This window comes from Dermacentor variabilis, chromosome 10 (assembly GCF_050947875.1).
Source record: "Dermacentor variabilis isolate Ectoservices chromosome 10, ASM5094787v1, whole genome shotgun sequence".
NCBI classification, from domain to species: Eukaryota; Metazoa; Arthropoda; class Arachnida; order Ixodida; family Ixodidae; genus Dermacentor; species Dermacentor variabilis.
This window is the reverse complement of record NC_134577.1, coordinates 114,703,229-114,722,980: the sequence shown is the minus strand read 5'-3', so window position 1 is coordinate 114,722,980 and position 19,752 is coordinate 114,703,229. Positions and strand designations below refer to the sequence as shown.

The window sequence follows — 19,752 nt, the reverse complement described above, 5'->3', positions numbered from 1 at the left end:
CAAACAACCACAAACGGAGTGATGAACGTACACTTCGCGTGCGTGTATTGTTCACGGAAACGCTGCCGCGTATGTGCTGTATGCTGAAGCAATACATTCGGCGACTGCACAACATAGCAGCACGATACAGGTGCAGTCGTAAACAGCACATTCTCGCCATCGGCCATACCATGCTGAATACGCCGGTTCTCGTCCGATCCCCGAACCTAAGCAGCAGTGGGCTCGGTCAGTACTTGGGAGGGAGACCACCTGGGAACACCGATTGCTGATGGCACCGTTTTTATTGCGTGCTTCTGTGACGTCTTGTTTTTTTTTTTCATTTGCACAACGTGTGGGTGGTTGCATTTACTGTAACTTACGTTCAACTGGAGCCTGTTGGTAGAGCCAACGCCGAAGTGTAACACCAACAATATTCAGGCCACTACACGATATTGTACGCGGAATGATGACGGTGGTCAGCGGTATACGCAATGATGCAAAATTTAGTCGCACAAGCTTCTAACCGCTTACTTATCACACCCGCGTACAGCTCAATGACAACGCATCAATAAAGTGGCACCTTGTGGGCTGCAACGCGCGCAAAATGTGGCGCTCGCCCTCTTGTTTTTGTGAGCACTAGCACGCACGCATGCAGCGAACAACCACAAACGGAGTGATCAACGTACACGACGCGTGCGTGTATTGTTCACGGAAAGACTGCCGCGTACGTGCTGTATGCTGTAGCAATACATTCGGCGACGGCACAACATAGCAGCACGATACAGGTGCAGTCGTAAACAGCACACTCTCGCCATCGGCCATACCATGCTGAATACGCCGGTTCTCGTGCGATCCCCGAAGCTAAGCAGCATTTGGCTCGGTCAGTACTTGGGAGGGAGACCACCTGGGAACACCGATTGCTGATGGCACCGTTTTTATTGCGTGCTTCTGTGACGTCTTGTTTTTTTTTTTCATTTGCACAACGTGTGGGTGGTTGCATTTACTGTAACTTACGTTCAACTGGAGCCTGTTGGTAGAGCCAACGCCGAAGTGTAACACCAACAATATTCAGGCCACTACACGATATTGTACGCGGAATGATGACGGTGGTAAGCGGTATACGTAATGATGCAAAATTTAGTCGCACAAGCTTCTAACCGCTTACTTATCACACCCGCATACAGCTCAATGACAACGCATCAATAAAGTGGCACCTTGTGGGCTGCAACGCGCGCAAAATGTGGCGCTCGCCCTCTTGTTTTTGTGAGCACTAGCACGCACGCATGCAGCGAACAACCACAAACGGAGTGATCAACGTACACGACGCGTGCGTGTATTGTTCACGGAAAGACTGCCGCGTACGTGCTGTATGCTGTAGCAATACATTCGGCGACGGCACAACATAGCAGCACGATACAGGTGCAGTCGTAAACAGCACATTCTCGCCATCGGCCATACCATGCTGAATACGCCGGTTCTCGTCCGATCCCCGAAGCTAAGCAGCATTGGGCTCGGTCAGTACTTGGGAGGGAGACCACCTGGGAACACCGAGTGCTGATGGCACCGTTCTTTTTGCTTTTTTAATGCGTGCTTCTGTGACGTCTTGTTTTTTTTTTTTCATTTGCACAACGTGTTGGTGGTTGCATTTACTGTAACTTACGTTCAACTGGAGCCTGCTGGTAGAGCCAACGCCGAAGTGTAACACCAACAATATTCAGGCCACTACACGATATTGTACGCGGAATGATGACGGTGGTAAGCGGTATACGTAATGATGCAAAGTTTAGTCGCACAAGCTTCTAACCGCTTACTTATCACACCCGCATACAGCTCAATGGCAAAGCATCAAAAAAGTGGCACCTTGTGTGCTGCAACGCGCGCAAGATGTGGCGCTCGCGCTCTTGTTTTTGTGAGCTCTAGCATGCACGAATGCAGCGAACAACCACAAACGGAGTGATCAACGTACACGACGCGTCCGTGTATTGTTCACGGAAAGACTGCCGCGTACGTGCTGTATGCTGTAGCAATACATTCGGCGACTGCACAACATAGCAGCACGATACAGGTGCAGTCGTAAACAGCACATTCTCGCCATCGGCCATACCATGCTGAATACGCCGGTTCTCGTCCGATCCCCGAAGCTAAGCAGCATCGGGCTCGGTCAGTACTTGGGAGGGAGACCACCTGGGAACACCTAGTGCTGATGGCACCGTTCTTTTTGCTTTTTTATTGCGTGCTTCTGTGACGTCTTGTTTTTTTTTCATTTGCACAACGTGTGGGTGGTTGCATTTACTGTAACTTACGTTCAACTGGAGCCTGCTGGTAGAGCCAACGCCGAAGTGTAACACCAACAATATTCAGGCCACTACACGATATTGTACGCGGAATGATGACGGTGGTAAGCGGTATACGTAATGATGCAAAATTTAGTCGCACAAGCTTCTAACCGCTTACTTATCACACCCGCATACAGCTCAATGACAACGCATCAATAAAGTGGCACCTTGTGGGCTGCAACGCGCGCAAAATGTGGCGCTCGCCCTCTTGTTTTTGTGAGCACTAGCACGCACGCATGCAGCGAACAACCACAAACGGAGTGATCAACGTACACGACGCGTGCGTGTATTGTTCACGGAAAGACTGCCGCGTACGTGCTGTATGCTGTAGCAATACATTCGGCGACTGCACAACATAGCAGCACGATACAGGTGCAGTCGTAAACAGCACATTCTCGCCATCGGCCTTACCATGCTGAATACGCCGGTTCTCGTCCGATCCCCGAAGCTAAGCAGCATTAGGCTCGGTCAGTACTTGGGAGGGAGACCACCTGTGAACACCGAGTGCTGATGGCACCGTTCTTTTTGCTTTTTTATTGCGTGCTTCTGTGACGTCTTGTTTTTTTTTCATTTGCACAACGTGTGGGTGGTTGCATTTACTGTAACTTACGTTCAACTGGAGCCTGCTGGTAGAGCCAACGCCGAAGTGTAACACCAACAATATTCAGGCCACTACACGATATTGTACGCGGAATGATGACGGTGGTAAGCGGTATACGTAATGATGCAAAATTTAGTCGCACAAGCTTCTAACCGCTTACTTATCACACCCGCATACAGCTCAATGACAACGCATCAATAAAGTGGCACCTTGTGGGCTGCAACGCGCGCAAAATGTGGCGCTCGCCCTCTTGTTTTTGTGAGCACTAGCACGCACGCATGCAGCGAACAACCACAAACGGAGTGATCAACGTACACGACGCGTGCGTGTATTGTTCACGGAAAGACTGCCGCGTACGTGCTGTATGCTGTAGCAATACATTCGGCGACTGCACAACATAGCAGCACGATACAGGTGCAGTCGTAAACAGCACATTCTCGCCATCGGCCTTACCATGCTGAATACGCCGGTTCTCGTCCGATCCCCGAAGCTAAGCAGCATTAGGCTCGGTCAGTACTTGGGAGGGAGACCACCTGGGAACACCGAGTGCTGATGGCACCGTTCTTTTTGCTTTTTTATTGCGTGCTTGTGTGACGTCTTGTTTTTTTTTTCATTTGCACAACGTGTGGGTGGTTGCATTTACTGTAACTTACGTTCAACTGGAGCCTGCTGGTAGAGCCAACGCCGAAGTGTAACACCAACAATATTCAGGCCACTACACGATATTGTACGCGGAATGATGACGGTGGTAAGCGGTATACGTAATGATGCAAAATTTAGTCGCACAAGCTTCTAACCGCTTACTTATCACACCCGCATACAGCTCAATGACAACGCATCAATAAAGTGGCACCTTGTGGGCTGCAACGCGCGCAAAATGTGGCGCTCGCCCTCCTGTTTTTGTGAGCACTAGCACGCACGCATGCAGCGAACAACCACAAACGGAGTGATCAACGTACACGACGCGTGCGTGTATTGTTCACGGAAAGACTGCCGCGTACGTGCTGTATGCTGTAGCAATACATTCGGCGACTGCACAACATAGCAGCACGATACAGGTGCAGTCGTAAACAGCACATTCTCGCCATCGACCTTACCATGCTGAATACGCCGGTTCTCGTCCGATCCCCGAAGCTAAGCAGCATTAGGCTCGGTCAGTACTTGGGAGGGAGAGCACCTGGGAAGAGCGAGTGCTGATGGCACCGTTCTTTTTGCTTTTTTATTGCGTGCTTCTGTGACGTCTTGTTTTTTTTTCATTTGCACAACGTGTGGGTGGTTGCATTTACTGTAACTTACGTTCAACTGGAGCCTGCTGGTAGAGCCAACGCCGAAGTGTAACACCAACAATATTCAGGCCACTACACGATATTGTACGCGGAATGATGACGGTGGTAAGCGGTATACGTAATGATGCAAAATTTAGTCGCACAAGGTTCTAACCGCTTACTTATCACACCCGCATACAGCTCAATGACAACGCATCAATAAAGTGGCACCTTGTGGGCTGCAACGCACGCAAAATGTGGCGCTCGCCCTCTTGTTTTTGTGAGCACTAGCACGCACGCATGCAGCGAACAACCACAAACGGAGTGATCAACGTACACGACGCGTGCGTGTATTGTTCACGGAAAGACTGCCGCGTACGTGCTGTATGCTGTAGCAATACATTCGGCGACGGCACAACATAGCAGCACGATACAGGTGCAGTCGTAAACAGCACATTCTCGCCATCGGCCATACCATGCTGAATACGCCGGTTCTCGTCCGATCCCCGAAGCTAAGCAGCATTGGGCTCGGTCAGTACTTGGGAGGGAGACCACCTGGGAACACCGAGTGCTGATGGCACCGTTCTTTTTGCTTTTTTATTGCGTGCTTCTGTGACGTCTTGTTTTTTTTTTCATTTGCACAACGTGTGGGTGGTTGCATTTACTGTAACTTACGTTCAACTGGAGCCTGCTGGTAGAGCCAACGCCGAAGTGTAACACCAACAATATTCAGGCCACTACACGATGTTGTACGCGGAATGATGACGGTGGTAAGCGGTATACGTAATGATGCAAAATTTTGTCGCACAAGCTTCGAACCGCTTACTTATCACACCCGCATACAGCTCAATGACAACGCATCAATAAAGTGGCACCTTGTGGGCTGCAACGCGCGCAAAATGTGGCGCTCGCCCTCTTGTTTTTGTGAGCACTAGCACGCACGCATGCAGAGAACAACCACAAACGGAGTGATCAACTTACACGACGCGTGCGTGTATTGTTCACGGAAAGACTGCCGCGTACGTGCTGTATGCTGTAGCAATACATTCGGCGACTGCACAACATAGCAGCACGATACAGGTGCTGTCGTAAACAGCACATTCTAGCCATCGGCCATACCATGCTGAATACGCCGGTTCTCGTCCGATCCCCGAAGCTAAGCAGCATTGGGCTCGGTCAGTACTTGGGAGGGAGAACACCTGGGAACACCGAGTGCTGATGGCACCGTTGTTTTTGCTTTTTATTGTGTGCTTTTGTGACGTCTCGTTTTTTTTTTCATTTGCACAACGTGTGGGTGGTTGCATTTACTGTAACTTACGTTCAACTGGAGCCTGCTGGTAGAGCCAACGCCGAAGTGTAACACCAACAATATTCAGGCCACTACACGATATTGTACGCGGAATGATGACGGTGGTAAGCGGTATACGTAATGATGCAAAATTTAGTCGCACAAGCTTCTAACCGCTTACTTATCACACCCGCATACAGCTCAATGACAACGCATCAATAAAGTGGCACCTTGTGGGCTGCAACGCGCGCAAAATGTGGCGCTCGCCCTCTTGTTTTTGTGAGCACTAGCACGCACGCATGCAGCGAACAACCACAAACGGAGTGATCAACGTACACGACGCGTGCGTGTATTGTTCACGGAAAGACTGCCGCGTACGTGCTGTATGCTGTAGCAATACATTCGGCGACTGCACAACATAGCAGCACGATACAGGTGCAGTCGTAAACAGCACATTCTCGCCATCGGCCTTACCATGCTGAATACGCCGGTTCTCGTCCGATCCCCGAAGCTAAGCAGCATTAGGCTCGGTCAGTACTTGGGAGGGAGACCACCTGGGAACACCGAGTGCTGATGGCACCGTTCTTTTTGCTTTTTTATTGCGTGCTTGTGTGACGTCTTGTTTTTTTTTTCATTTGCACAACGTGTGGGTGGTTGCATTTACTGTAACTTACGTTCAACTGGAGCCTGCTGGTAGAGCCAACGCCGAAGTGTAACACCAACAATATTCAGGCCACTACACGATATTGTACGCGGAATGATGACGGTGGTAAGCGGTATACGTAATGATGCAAAATTTAGTCGCACAAGCTTCTAACCGCTTACTTATCACACCCGCATACAGCTCAATGACAACGCATCAATAAAGTGGCACCTTGTGGGCTGCAACGCGCGCAAAATGTGGCGCTCGCCCTCCTGTTTTTGTGAGCACTAGCACGCACGCATGCAGCGAACAACCACAAACGGAGTGATCAACGTACACGACGCGTGCGTGTATTGTTCACGGAAAGACTGCCGCGTACGTGCTGTATGCTGTAGCAATACATTCGGCGACTGCACAACATAGCAGCACGATACAGGTGCAGTCGTAAACAGCACATTCTCGCCATCGACCTTACCATGCTGAATACGCCGGTTCTCGTCCGATCCCCGAAGCTAAGCAGCATTAGGCTCGGTCAGTACTTGGGAGGGAGAGCACCTGGGAAGAGCGAGTGCTGATGGCACCGTTCTTTTTGCTTTTTTATTGCGTGCTTCTGTGACGTCTTGTTTTTTTTTCATTTGCACAACGTGTGGGTGGTTGCATTTACTGTAACTTACGTTCAACTGGAGCCTGCTGGTAGAGCCAACGCCGAAGTGTAACACCAACAATATTCAGGCCACTACACGATATTGTACGCGGAATGATGACGGTGGTAAGCGGTATACGTAATGATGCAAAATTTAGTCGCACAAGGTTCTAACCGCTTACTTATCACACCCGCATACAGCTCAATGACAACGCATCAATAAAGTGGCACCTTGTGGGCTGCAACGCACGCAAAATGTGGCGCTCGCCCTCTTGTTTTTGTGAGCACTAGCACGCACGCATGCAGCGAACAACCACAAACGGAGTGATCAACGTACACGACGCGTGCGTGTATTGTTCACGGAAAGACTGCCGCGTACGTGCTGTATGCTGTAGCAATACATTCGGCGACGGCACAACATAGCAGCACGATACAGGTGCAGTCGTAAACAGCACATTCTCGCCATCGGCCATACCATGCTGAATACGCCGGTTCTCGTCCGATCCCCGAAGCTAAGCAGCATTGGGCTCGGTCAGTACTTGGGAGGGAGACCACCTGGGAACACCGAGTGCTGATGGCACCGTTCTTTTTGCTTTTTTATTGCGTGCTTCTGTGACGTCTTGTTTTTTTTTTCATTTGCACAACGTGTGGGTGGTTGCATTTACTGTAACTTACGTTCAACTGGAGCCTGCTGGTAGAGCCAACGCCGAAGTGTAACACCAACAATATTCAGGCCACTACACGATGTTGTACGCGGAATGATGACGGTGGTAAGCGGTATACGTAATGATGCAAAATTTTGTCGCACAAGCTTCGAACCGCTTACTTATCACACCCGCATACAGCTCAATGACAACGCATCAATAAAGTGGCACCTTGTGGGCTGCAACGCGCGCAAAATGTGGCGCTCGCCCTCTTGTTTTTGTGAGCACTAGCACGCACGCATGCAGAGAACAACCACAAACGGAGTGATCAACTTACACGACGCGTGCGTGTATTGTTCACGGAAAGACTGCCGCGTACGTGCTGTATGCTGTAGCAATACATTCGGCGACTGCACAACATAGCAGCACGATACAGGTGCTGTCGTAAACAGCACATTCTAGCCATCGGCCATACCATGCTGAATACGCCGGTTCTCGTCCGATCCCCGAAGCTAAGCAGCATTGGGCTCGGTCAGTACTTGGGAGGGAGAACACCTGGGAACACCGAGTGCTGATGGCACCGTTGTTTTTGCTTTTTATTGTGTGCTTTTGTGACGTCTCGTTTTTTTTTTCATTTGCACAACGTGTGGGTGGTTGCATTTACTGTAACTTACGTTCAACTGGAGCCTGCTGGTAGAGCCAACGCCGAAGTGTAACACCAACAATATTCAGGCCACTACACGATATTGTACGCGGAATGATGACGGTGGTAAGCGGTATACGTAATGATGCAAAGTTTAGTCGCACAAGCTTCTAACCGCTTACTTATCACACCCGCATACAGCTCAATGACAAAGCATCAAAAAAGTGGCACCTTGTGTGCTGCAACGCGCGCAAGATGTGGCGCTCGCCCTCTTGTTTTTGTGAGCACTAGCATGCACGAATGCAGCGAACAACCACAAACGGAGTGATCAACGTACACGACGCGTGCGTGTATTGTTCACAGAAAGACTGCCGCGTACGTGCTGTATGCTGTAGCAATACATTCGGCGACTGCACAACATAGCAGCACGATACAGGTGCAGTCGTAAACAGCACATTCACGCCATCGGCCATACCATGCTGAATACGCCGGTTCTCGTCCGATCCCCGAAGCTAAGCAGCATTGGGCTCGGTCAGTACTTGGGAGGGAGACCACCTGGGAACACCGAGTGCTGATGGCACCGTTCTTTCTGCTTTTTTATTGCGTGCTTCTGTGACGTCTTGTTTTTTTTTTCATTTGCACAACGTGTGGGTGGTTGCATTTACTGTAACTTACGTTCAACTGGAGCCTGCTGGTAGAGCCAACGCCGAAGTGTAACACCAACAATATTCAGGCCACTACACGATATTGTACGCGGAATGATGACGGTGGTAAGCGGTATACGTAATGATGCAAAATTTAGTCGCACAAGCTTCTAACCGCTTACTTATCACACCCGCATACAGCTCAATGACAACGCATCAATAAAGTGGCACCTTGTGGGCTGCAACGCGCGCAAAATGTGGCGCTCGCCCTCTTGTTTTTGTGAGCACTAGCACGCACTTATGCAGCGAACAACCACAAACGGAGTGATCAAGGTACACGACGCGTGCGTGTATTGTTCACGGAAAGACTGCCGCGTACGTGCTGTATGCTGTAGCAATACATTCGGCGACTGCACAACATAGCAGCACGATACAGGTGCAGTCGTAAACAGCACATTCTCGCCATCGGCCTTACCATGCTGAATACGCCGGTTCTCGTCCGATCCCCGAAGCTAAGCAGCATTAGGCTCGGTCAGTACTTGGGAGGGAGACCACCTGGGAACACCGAGTGCTGATGGCACCGTTCTTTTTGCTTTTTTATTGCGTGCTTCTGTGACGTCTTGTTCTTTTTTTTCATTTGCATAACGTGTGGGTGGTTGCATTTACTGTAACTTACGTTCAACTGGAGCCTGCTGGTAGAGCCAACGCCGAAGTGTAACACCAACAATATTCAGGCCACTACACGATATTGTACGCGGAATGATGACGGTGGTAAGCGGTATACGTAATGAAGCAAAATTTAGTCGCACAAGCTTCTAACCGCTTACTTATCACACCCGCATACAGCTCAATGACAACGCATCAATAAAGTGGCACCTTGTGGGCTGCAACGCGCGCAAAATGTGGCGCTCGCCCTCTTGTTTTTGTGAGCACTAGCACGCACGCATGCAGCGAACAACCACAAACGGAGTGATCAACGTACACGACGCGTGCGTGTATTGTTCACGGAAAGACTGCCGCGTATGTGCTGTATGCTGTAGCAATACATTCGGCGACTGCACAACATAGCAGCACGATACAGGTGCAGTCGTAAACAGCACATTCTCGCCATCGGCCTTACCATGCTGAATACGCCGGTTCTCGTCCGATCCCCGAAGCTAAGCAGCATTAGGCTCGGTCAGTACTTGGGAGGGAGACCACCTGGGAACACCGAGTGCTGATGGCACCGTTCTTTTTGCTCTTCATTGCGTGCTTCTGTGACGTCTTGTTTTTTTTTTTTCATTTGTACAACGTGTGGGTGGTTGCATTTACTGTAACTTACGTTCAAATGGAGCCTGCTGGTAGAGCCAACGCCGAAGTGTAACACCAACAATATTCAGGCCACAACACGATATTGTACGCGGAATGATGACGGTGGTAAGCGGTATACGTAATGATGCAAAATTTAGTCGAACAAGCTTCTAACCGCTTACTTATCACACCCGCATACAGCTCAATGACAACGCATCAATAAAGTGGCACCTTGTGGGCTGCAGCGCGCGCAAAATGTGGCGCTCGCCCTCTTGTTTTTGTGAGCACTAGCACGCACGCATGCAGCGAACAACCACAAACGGAGTGATCATCGTACACGACGCGTGCGTGTATTGTTCACGGAAAGACTGCCGCGTACGTGCTGTATGCTGTAGCAATACATTCGGCGACGGCACAACATAGCAGCACGATACAGGTGCAGTCGTAAACAGCACATTCTCGCCATCGGCCATACCATGCTGAATACGCCGGTTCTCGTCCGATCCCCGAAGCTAAGCAGCATTGGGCTCGGTCAGTACTTGGGAGGGAGACCACCTGGGAACACCGAGTGCTGATGGCACCGTTCTTTTTGCTTTTTTATTGCGTGCTTCTGTGACGTCTTGTTTTTTTTTCATTTGCACAACGTGTGGGTGGTTGCATTTACTGTAACTTACGTTCAACTGGAGCCTGCTGGTAGAGCCAACGCCGAAGTGTAACACCAACAATATTCAGGCCACTACACGATATTGTACGCGGAATGATGACGGTGGTAAGCGGTATACGTAATGATGCAAAATGTAGTCGCACAAGCTTCTAACCGCTTGCTTATCACACCCGCATACAGCTCAATGACAACGCATCAATAAAGTGGCACCTTGTGGGCTGCAACGCGCGCAAAATGTGGCGCTCGCCCTCTTGTTTTTGTGAGCACTAGCACGCACGCATGCAGCGAACAACCACAAACGGAGTGATCAACGTACACGACGCGTGCGTGTATTGTTCACGGAAAGACTGCCGCGTACGTGTTGTATGCTGTAGCAATACATTCGGCGACTGCACACCATAGCAGCACGATACAGGTGCAGTCGTAAACAGCACATTCTCGCCATCGGCCTTACCATGCTGAATACGCCGGTTCTCGTCCGATCCCCGAAGCTAAGCAGCATTAGGCTCGGTCAGTACTTGGGAGGGAGACCACCTGGGAACACCGAGTGCTGATGGCACCGTTCTTTTTGCTTTTTTATTGCGTGCTTGTGTGACGTCTTGTTTTTTTTTCATTTGCACAACGTGTGGGTGGTTGCATTTACTGTAACTTACGTTCAACTGGAGCCTGCTGGTAGAGCCAACGCCGAAGTGTAACACCAACAATATTCAGGCCACTACACGATATTGTACGCGGAATGATGACGGTGGTAAGCGGTATACGTAATGATGCAAAATTTAGTCCCACAAGCTTCTAACCGCTTACTTATCACACCCGCATACAGCTCAATGACAACGCATCAATAAAGTGGCACCTTGTGGGCTGCAGCGCGCGCAAAATGTGGCGCTCGCCCTCTTGTTTTTGTGAGCACTAGCACGCACGCATGCAGCGAACAACCACAAACGGAGTGATCAACGTACACGACGCGTGCGTGTATTGTTCACGGAAAGACTGCCGCGTACGTGCTGTATGCTGTAGCAATACATTCGGCGACGGCACAACATAGCAGCACGATACAGGTGCAGTCGTAAACAGCACATTCTCGCCATCGGCCATACCATGCTGAATACGCCGGTTCTCGTCCGATCCCCGAAGCTAAGCAGCATTGGGCTCGGTCAGTACTTGGGAGGGAGACCACCTGGGAACACCGAGTGCTGATGGCACCGTTCTTTTTGCTTTTTTATTGCGTACTTCTGTGACGTCTTGTTTTTTTTTCATTTGCACAACGTGTGGGTGGTTGCATTTACTGTAACTTACGTTCAACTGGAGCCTGCTGGTAGAGCCAACGCCGAAGTGTAACACCAACAATATTCAGGCCACTACACGATATTGTACGCGGAATGATGACGGTGGTAAGCGGTATACGTAATGATGCAAAATGTAGTCGCACAAGCTTCTAACCGCTTACTTATCACACCCGCATACAGCTCAATGACAACGCATCAATAAAGTGGCACCTTGTGGGCTGCAACGCGCGCAAAATGTGGCGCTCGCCCTCTTGTTTTTGTGAGCACTAGCACGCACGCATGCAGCGAACAACCACAAACGGAGTGATCAACGTACACGACGCGTGCGTGTATTGTTCACGGAAAGACTTCCGCGTACGTGTTGTATGCTGTAGCAATACATTCGGCGACTGCACACCATAGCAGCACGATACAGGTGCAGTCGTAAACAGCACATTCTCGCCATCGGCCTTACCATGCTGAATACGCCGGTTCTCGTCCGATCCCCGAAGCTAAGCAGCATTAGGCTCGGTCAGTACTTGGGAGGGAGACCACCTGGGAACACCGAGTGCTGATGGCACCGTTCTTTTTGCTTTTTTATTGCGTGCTTGTGTGACGTCTTGTTTTTTTTTCATTTGCACAACGTGTGGGTGGTTGCATTTACTGTAACTTACGTTCAACTGGAGCCTGCTGGTAGAGCCAACGCCGAAGTGTAACACCAACAATATTCAGGCCACTACACGATATTGTACGCGGAATGATGACGGTGGTAAGCGGTATACGTAATGATGCAAAATTTAGTCGCACAAGCTTCTAACCGCTTACTTATCACACCCGCATACAGCTCAATGACAACGCATCAATAAAGTGGCACCTTGTGGGCTGCAACGCACGCAAAATGTGGCGCTCGCCCTCTTCTTTTTGTGAGCACTAGCACGCACGCATGCAGCGAACAACCACAAACGGAGTGATCAACGTACACGACGCTTGCGTGTATTGTTCACGGAAAGACTGCCGCGTACGTGCTGTATGCTGTAGCAATACATTCGGCGACTGCACAACATAGCAGCACGATACAGGTGCAGTCGGAAACAGCACATTCTCGCCATCGGCCATACCATGCTGAATACGCCGGTTCTCGTCCGATCCCCGAAGCTAAGCAGCATTGGGCTCGGTCAGTACTTGGGAGGGAGACCACCTGGGAACACCGAGTGCTGATGGCACCGTTCTTTTTGCTTTTTTATTGCGTGCTTCTGTGACGTCTTGTTTTTTTTTTCATTTGCACAACGTGTGGGTGGTTGCATTTACTGTAACTTACGTTCAACTGGAGCCTGCTGGTAGAGCCAACGCCGAAGTGTAACACCAACAATATTCAGGCCACTACACGATATTGTACGCGGAATGATGACGGTGGTAAGCGGTATACGTAATGATGCAAAATTTTGTCGCACAAGCTTCGAACCGCTTACTTATCACACCCGCATACAGCTCAATGACAACGCATCAATAAAGTGGCACCTTGTGGGCTGCAACGCGCGCAAAATGTGGCGCTCGCCCTCTTGTTTTTGTGAGCACTAGCACGCACGCATGCAGAGATCAACCACAAACGGAGTGATCAACTTACACGACGCGTGCGTGTATTGTTCACGGAAAGACTGCCGCGTACGTGCTGTATGCTGTAGCAATAAATTCGGCGACTGCACAACATAGCAGCACGATACAGGTGCTGTCGTAAACAGCACATTCTAGCCATCGGCCATACCATGCTGAATACGCCGGTTCTCGTCCGATCCCCGAAGCTAAGAAGCATTGGGCTCGGTCAGTACTTGGGAGGGAGAACACCTGGGAACACCGAGTGCTGATGGCACCGTTGTTTTTGCTTTTTATTGTGTGCTTTTGTGACGTCTTGTTTTTTTTTCATTTGCACAACGTGTGGGTGGTTGCATTTACTGTAACTTACGTTCAACTGGAGCCTGCTGGTAGATCCAACGCCGAAGTGTAACACCAACAATATTCAGGCCACTACACGATATTGTACGCGGAATGATGACGGTGGTAACCGGTATACGTAATGATGCAAAATTTAGTCGCACAAGCTTCTAACCGCTTACTTATCACACCCGCATACAGCTCAATGACAACGCATCAATAAAGTGGCACCTTGTGGGCTGCAACGCGCGCAAAATGTGGCGCTCGCCCTCTTGTTTTTGTGAGCACTAGCACGCACGCATGCAGCGAACAACCACAAACGGAGTGATCAACGTACACGACGCGTGCGTGTTTTGTTCACGGAAAGACTGCCGCGTACGTGCTGTATGCTGTAGCAATACATTCGGCGACGGCACAACATAGCACCACGATACAGGTGCAGTCGTAAACAGCACATTCTCGCCATCGGCCATACCATGCTGAATACGCCGGTTCTCGTCCGATCCCCGAAGCTAAGCAGCATTGGGCTCGGTCAGTACTTGGGAGGGAGACCACCTGGGAACACAGAGTGCTGATGGCACCGTTCTTTTTGCTTTTTTAATGCGTGCTTCTGTGACGTCTTGTTTTTTTTTTCATTTGCACAACGTGTGGGTGGTTGCATTTACTGTAACTTACGTGAAACTGGAGCCTGCTGGTAGAGCCAACGCCGAAGTGTAACACCAACAATATTCAGGCCACTACACGATATTGTACGCGGAATGATGACGGTGGTAAGCGGTATACGTAATGATGCAAAGTTTAGTCGCACAAGCTTCTAACCGCTTACTTATCACACCCGCATACAGCTCAATGACAAAGCATCAAAAAAGTGGCACCTTGTGTGCTGCAACGCGCGCAAGATGTGGCGCTCGCCCTCTTGTTTTTGTGAGCACTAGCATGCACGAATGCAGCGAACAACCACAAACGGAGTGATCAACGTACACGACGCGTGCGTGTATTGTTCACAGAAAGACTGCCGCGTACGTGCTGTATGCTGTAGCAATACATTCGGCGACTGCACAACATAGCAGCACGATACAGGTGCAGTCGTAAACAGCACATTCTCGCCATCGGCCATACCATGCTGAATACGCCGGTTCTCGTCCGATCCCCGAAGCTAAGCAGCATTGGGCTCGGTCAGTACTTGGGAGGGAGACCACCTGGGAACACCGAGTGCTGATGGCACCGTTCTTTCTGCTTTTTTATTGCGTGCTTCTGTGACGTCTTGTTTTTTTTTTCATTTGCACAACGTGTGGGTGGTTGCATTTACTGTAACTTACGTTCAACTGGAGCCTGCTGGTAGAGCCAACGCCGAAGTGTAACACCAACAATATTCAGGCCACTACACGATATTGTACGCGGAATGATGACGGTGGTAAGCGGTATACGTAATGATGCAAAATTTAGTCGCACAAGCTTCTAACCGCTTACTTAACACACCCGCATACAGCTCAATGACAACGCATCAATAAAGTGGCACCTTGTGGGCTGCAACGCGCGCAAAATGTGGCGCTCGCCCTCTTGTTTTTGTGAGCACTAGCACGCACGCATGTAGCGAACAACCACAAACGGAGTGATCAACATACACGACGCGTGCGTGTATTGTTCACGGAAAGACTGCCGCGTACGTGCTGTATGCTGTAGCAATACATTCGGCGACTGCACAACATAGCAGCACGATACAGGTGCAGTCGTAAACAGCACATTCTCGCCATCGGCCTTACCATGCTGAATACGCCGGTTCTCGTCCGATCCCCGAAGCTAAGCAGCATTAGGCTCGGTCAGTACTTGGGAGGGAGACCACCTGGGAACACCGAGTGCTGATGGCACCGTTCTTTTTGCTTTTTTATTGCGTGCTTGTGTGACGTCTTGTTTTTTTTTTTCATTTGCACAACGTGTGGGTGGTTGCTTTTACTGTAACTAACGTTCAACTGGAGCCTGCTGGTAGAGCCAACGCCGAAGTGTAACACCAACAATATTCAGGCCACTACACGATATTGTACGCGGAATGATGACGGTGGTAAGCTGTATACGTAATGATGCAAAATTTAGTCGCACAAGCTTCTAACCGCTTACTTATCACACCCGCATACAGCTCAATGACAACGCATCAATAAAGTGGCACCTTGTGGGCTGCAACGCGCGCAAAATGTGGCGCTCGCCCTCCTGTTTTTGTGAGCACTAGCACGCACGCATGCAGCGAACAACCACAAACGGAGTGATCAACGTACACGACGCGTGCGTGTATTGTTCACGGAAAGACTGCCGCGTACGTGCTGTATGCTGTAGCAATGCATTCGGCGACTGCACAACATAGCAGCACGATACAGGGGCAGTCGTAAACAGCACATTGTCGCCATCGGCCTTACCATGCTGAATACGCCGGTTCTCGTCCGATCCCCGAAGCTAAGCAGCATTAGGCTCGGTCAGTACTTGGGAGGGAGAGCACCTGGGAACAGCGAGTGCTGATGGCACCGTTCTTTTTGCTTTTTTATTGCGTGCTTCTGTGACGTCTTGTTTTTTTTTTCATTTGCACAACGTGTGGGTGGTTGCATTTACTGTAACTTACGTTCAACTGGAGCCTGCTGGTAGAGCCAACGCCGAAGCGTAACACCAACAATATTCAGGCCACTACACGATATTGTACGCGGAATGATGACGGTGGTAAGCGGTATACGTAATGATGCAAAATTTTGTCGCACAAGCTTCGAACCGCTTACTTATCACACCCGCATACAGCTCAATGACAACGCATCAATAAAGTGGCACCTTGTGGGCTGCAACGCGCGCAAAATGTGGCGCTCGCCCTCTTGTTTTTGTGAGCACTAGCACGCACGCATGCAGCGAACAACCACAAACGGAGTGATCAACGTACACGACGCGTGCGTGTTTTGTTCACGGAAAGACTGCCGCGTACGTGCTGTATGCTGTAGCAATACATTCGGCGACGGCACAACATAGCACCACGATACAGGTGCAGTCGTAAACAGCACATTCTCGCCATCGGCCATACCATGCTGAATACGCCGGTTCTCGTCCGATCCCCGAAGCTAAGCAGCATTAGGCTCGGTCAGTACTTGGGAGGGAGAGCACCTGGGAACAGCCAGTGCTGATGGCACCGTTCTTTTTGCTTTTTTATTGCGTGCTTCTGTGACGTCTTGTTTTTTTTTTCATTTGCACAACGTGTGGGTGGTTGCATTTACTGTAACTTACGTTCAACTGGAGCCTGCTGGTAGAGCCAACGCCGAAGCGTAACACCAACAATATTCAGGCCACTACACGATATTGTACGCGGAATGATGACGGTGGTAAGCGGTATACGTAATGATGCAAAATTTTGTCGCACAAGCTTCGAACCGCTTACTTATCACACCCGCATACAGCTCAATGACAACGCATCAATAAAGTGGCACCTTGTGGGCTGCAACGCGCGCAAAATGTGGCGCTCGCCCTCTTGTTTTTGTGAGCACTAGCACGCACGCATGCAGAGAACAACCACAAACGGAGTGATCAACTTACACCACGCGTGCGTGTATTGTTCACGGAAAGACTGCCGCGTACGTGCTGTATGCTGTAGCAATACATTCGGCGACTGCACAACATAGCAGCACGATACAGGTGCTGTCGTAAACAGCACATTCTAGCCATCGGCCATACCATGCTGAATACGCCGGTTCTCGTCCGATCCCCGAAGCTAAGCAGCATTGGGCTCGGTCAGTACTTGGGAGGGAGATCACCTGGGAACACCGAGTGCTGATGGCACCGTTGTTTTTGCTTTTTATTGTGTGCTTTTGTGAGGTCTTGTTTTTTTTTTCATTTGCACAACGTGTGGGTGGTTTCATTTACTGTAACTTACGTTCAACTGGAGCCTGCTGGTAGAGCCAACGCCGAAGTGTAACACCAACAATATTGAGGCCACTACACGATATTGTACGCGGAATGATGACGGTGGTAACCGGTATACGTAATGATGCAAAATTTAGTCGCACAAGCTTCTAACCGCTTACTTATCACACCCGCATACAGCTCAATGACAACGCATCAATAAAGTGGCACCTTGTGGGCTGCAACGCGCGCAAAATGTGGCGCTCGCCCTCTTGTTTTTGTGAGCACTAGCACGCACGCATGCAGCGAACAACCACAAACGGAGTGATCAACGTACACGACGCGTGCGTGTTTTGTTCACGGAAAGACTGCCGCGTACGTGCTGTATGCTGTAGCAATACATTCGGCGACGGCACAACATAGCACCACGATACAGGTGCAGTCGTAAACAGCACATTCTCGCCATCGGCCATACCATGCTGAATACGCCGGTTCTCGTCCGATCCCCGAAGCTAAGCAGCATTGGGCTCGGTCAGTACTTGGGAGGGAGACCACCTGGGAACACCGAGTGCTGATGGCACCGTTCTTTTTGCTTTTTTAATGCGTGCTTCTGTGACGTCTTGTTTTTTTTTTCATTTGCACAACGTGTGGGTGGTTGCATTTACTGTAACTTACGTTCAACTGGAGCCTGCTGGTAGAGCCAACGCCGAAGTGTAACACCAACAATATTCAGGCCACTACACGATATTGTACGCGGAATGATGACGGTGGTAAGCGGTATACGTAATGATGCAAAATTTAGTCGCACAAGCTTCTAACCGCTTACTTATCACACCCGCATACAGCTCAATGACAACGCATCAATAAAGTGGCACCTTGTGGGCTGCAACGCGCGCAAAATGTGGCGCTCGCCCTCTTGTTTTTGTGAGCACTAGCACGCACGCATGCAGCGAACAACCACAAACGGAGTGATCAACATACACGACGCGTGCGTGTATTTTTCACGGAAAGACTGCCGCGTACGTGCTGTATGCTGTAGCAATACATTCGGCGACTGCACAACATAGCAGCACGATACAGGTGCAGTCGTAAACAGCACATTCTCGCCATCGGCCTTACCATGCTGAATACGCCGGTTCTCGTCCGATCCCCGAAGCTAAGCAGCATTAGGCTCGGTCAGTACTTGGGAGGGAGACCACCTGGGAACACCGAGTGCTGATGGCACCGTTCTTTTTGCTTTTTTATTGCGTGCTTGTGTGACGTCTTGTTTTTTTTTTTCATTTGCACAACGTGTGGGTGGTTGCATTTACTGTAACTAACGTTCAACTGGAGCCTGCTGGTAGAGCCAACGCCGAAGTGTAACACCAACAATATTCAGGCCACTACACGATATTGTACGCGGAATGATGACGGTGGTAAGCTGTATACGTAATGATGCAAAATTTAGTCGCACAAGCTTCTAACCGCTTACTTATCACACCCGCATACAGCTCAATGACAACGCATCAATAAAGTGGCACCTTGTGGGCTGCAACGCGCGCAAAATGTGGCGCTCGCCCTCTTGTTTTTGTGAGCACTAGCACGCACGCATGCAGCGAACAACCACAAACGGAGTGATCAACATACACGACGCGTGCGTGTATTGTTCACGGAAAGACTGCCGCGTACGTGCTGTATGCTGTAGCAATACATTCGGCGACTGCACAACATAGCAGCACGATACAGGTGCAGTCGTAAACAGCACATTCTCGCCATCGGCCTTACCATGCTGAATACGCCGGTTCTCGTCCGATCCCCGAAGCTAAGCAGCATTAGGCTCGGTCAGTACTTGGGAGGGAGACCACCTGGGAACACCGAGTGCTGATGGCACCGTTCTTTTTGCTTTTTTATTGCGTGCTTGTGTGACGTCTTGTTTTTTTTTTCATTTGCACAACGTGTGGGTGGTTGCATTTACTGTAACTAACGTTCAACTGGAGCCTGCTGGTAGAGCCAACGCCGAAGTGTAACACCAACAATATTCAGGCCACTACACGATATTGTACGCGGAATGATGA

General features: G+C 50.0%; 11 non-coding genes and 20 pseudogenes across 11 annotated transcripts; all 31 read left to right on the top strand.

The window, feature by feature from the left end:
* Window positions 1-155: 155 nt before the first annotated feature.
* LOC142562431 (5S ribosomal RNA) lies at window positions 156-274 on the top strand (annotated as a pseudogene).
* Window positions 275-789: 515 nt separating this feature from the next.
* LOC142562456 (5S ribosomal RNA) lies at window positions 790-908 on the top strand (annotated as a pseudogene).
* A 515-nt stretch (window positions 909-1,423) lies between these two features.
* LOC142562711 (5S ribosomal RNA) lies at window positions 1,424-1,542 on the top strand. The gene has a single exon (XR_012824027.1). It is a non-coding gene; the product is annotated as a 5S ribosomal RNA (ribosomal RNA).
* Window positions 1,543-2,069: 527 nt separating this feature from the next.
* On the top strand, window positions 2,070-2,188 carry LOC142562738 (5S ribosomal RNA). Its single transcript, XR_012824053.1, has one exon. It is a non-coding gene; the product is annotated as a 5S ribosomal RNA (ribosomal RNA).
* A 524-nt stretch (window positions 2,189-2,712) lies between these two features.
* LOC142562156 (5S ribosomal RNA) lies at window positions 2,713-2,831 on the top strand (annotated as a pseudogene).
* A 524-nt stretch (window positions 2,832-3,355) lies between these two features.
* On the top strand, window positions 3,356-3,474 carry LOC142561852 (5S ribosomal RNA; annotated as a pseudogene).
* A 525-nt stretch (window positions 3,475-3,999) lies between these two features.
* On the top strand, window positions 4,000-4,118 carry LOC142562552 (5S ribosomal RNA; annotated as a pseudogene).
* Window positions 4,119-4,642: 524 nt separating this feature from the next.
* On the top strand, window positions 4,643-4,761 carry LOC142562710 (5S ribosomal RNA). Its single transcript, XR_012824026.1, has one exon. It is a non-coding gene; the product is annotated as a 5S ribosomal RNA (ribosomal RNA).
* A 525-nt stretch (window positions 4,762-5,286) lies between these two features.
* Window positions 5,287-5,405, top strand: LOC142561642 (5S ribosomal RNA; annotated as a pseudogene).
* Window positions 5,406-5,929: 524 nt separating this feature from the next.
* Window positions 5,930-6,048, top strand: LOC142561851 (5S ribosomal RNA; annotated as a pseudogene).
* A 525-nt stretch (window positions 6,049-6,573) lies between these two features.
* Window positions 6,574-6,692, top strand: LOC142562551 (5S ribosomal RNA; annotated as a pseudogene).
* Window positions 6,693-7,216: 524 nt separating this feature from the next.
* On the top strand, window positions 7,217-7,335 carry LOC142562709 (5S ribosomal RNA). Its single transcript, XR_012824025.1, has one exon. It is a non-coding gene; the product is annotated as a 5S ribosomal RNA (ribosomal RNA).
* Window positions 7,336-7,860: 525 nt separating this feature from the next.
* On the top strand, window positions 7,861-7,979 carry LOC142561639 (5S ribosomal RNA; annotated as a pseudogene).
* Window positions 7,980-8,503: 524 nt separating this feature from the next.
* LOC142562708 (5S ribosomal RNA) lies at window positions 8,504-8,622 on the top strand. The gene has a single exon (XR_012824024.1). It is a non-coding gene; the product is annotated as a 5S ribosomal RNA (ribosomal RNA).
* Window positions 8,623-9,147: 525 nt separating this feature from the next.
* On the top strand, window positions 9,148-9,266 carry LOC142561849 (5S ribosomal RNA; annotated as a pseudogene).
* Window positions 9,267-9,792: 526 nt separating this feature from the next.
* LOC142561848 (5S ribosomal RNA) lies at window positions 9,793-9,911 on the top strand (annotated as a pseudogene).
* Window positions 9,912-10,437: 526 nt separating this feature from the next.
* LOC142562706 (5S ribosomal RNA) lies at window positions 10,438-10,556 on the top strand. Its single transcript, XR_012824023.1, has one exon. It is a non-coding gene; the product is annotated as a 5S ribosomal RNA (ribosomal RNA).
* A 524-nt stretch (window positions 10,557-11,080) lies between these two features.
* On the top strand, window positions 11,081-11,199 carry LOC142561847 (5S ribosomal RNA; annotated as a pseudogene).
* A 524-nt stretch (window positions 11,200-11,723) lies between these two features.
* LOC142562705 (5S ribosomal RNA) lies at window positions 11,724-11,842 on the top strand. Its single transcript, XR_012824022.1, has one exon. It is a non-coding gene; the product is annotated as a 5S ribosomal RNA (ribosomal RNA).
* Window positions 11,843-12,366: 524 nt separating this feature from the next.
* Window positions 12,367-12,485, top strand: LOC142561846 (5S ribosomal RNA; annotated as a pseudogene).
* A 524-nt stretch (window positions 12,486-13,009) lies between these two features.
* On the top strand, window positions 13,010-13,128 carry LOC142562704 (5S ribosomal RNA). The gene has a single exon (XR_012824021.1). It is a non-coding gene; the product is annotated as a 5S ribosomal RNA (ribosomal RNA).
* A 525-nt stretch (window positions 13,129-13,653) lies between these two features.
* LOC142562197 (5S ribosomal RNA) lies at window positions 13,654-13,772 on the top strand (annotated as a pseudogene).
* A 523-nt stretch (window positions 13,773-14,295) lies between these two features.
* LOC142561608 (5S ribosomal RNA) lies at window positions 14,296-14,414 on the top strand (annotated as a pseudogene).
* A 525-nt stretch (window positions 14,415-14,939) lies between these two features.
* LOC142562703 (5S ribosomal RNA) lies at window positions 14,940-15,058 on the top strand. The gene has a single exon (XR_012824020.1). It is a non-coding gene; the product is annotated as a 5S ribosomal RNA (ribosomal RNA).
* Window positions 15,059-15,583: 525 nt separating this feature from the next.
* On the top strand, window positions 15,584-15,702 carry LOC142561845 (5S ribosomal RNA; annotated as a pseudogene).
* A 526-nt stretch (window positions 15,703-16,228) lies between these two features.
* Window positions 16,229-16,347, top strand: LOC142562516 (5S ribosomal RNA; annotated as a pseudogene).
* A 525-nt stretch (window positions 16,348-16,872) lies between these two features.
* Window positions 16,873-16,991, top strand: LOC142562433 (5S ribosomal RNA; annotated as a pseudogene).
* Window positions 16,992-17,516: 525 nt separating this feature from the next.
* On the top strand, window positions 17,517-17,635 carry LOC142561162 (5S ribosomal RNA). Its single transcript, XR_012823689.1, has one exon. It is a non-coding gene; the product is annotated as a 5S ribosomal RNA (ribosomal RNA).
* Window positions 17,636-18,159: 524 nt separating this feature from the next.
* LOC142562701 (5S ribosomal RNA) lies at window positions 18,160-18,278 on the top strand. The gene has a single exon (XR_012824018.1). It is a non-coding gene; the product is annotated as a 5S ribosomal RNA (ribosomal RNA).
* A 525-nt stretch (window positions 18,279-18,803) lies between these two features.
* On the top strand, window positions 18,804-18,922 carry LOC142561843 (5S ribosomal RNA; annotated as a pseudogene).
* Window positions 18,923-19,448: 526 nt separating this feature from the next.
* On the top strand, window positions 19,449-19,567 carry LOC142561842 (5S ribosomal RNA; annotated as a pseudogene).
* The last annotated feature ends 185 nt before the right edge of the window (window positions 19,568-19,752 follow it).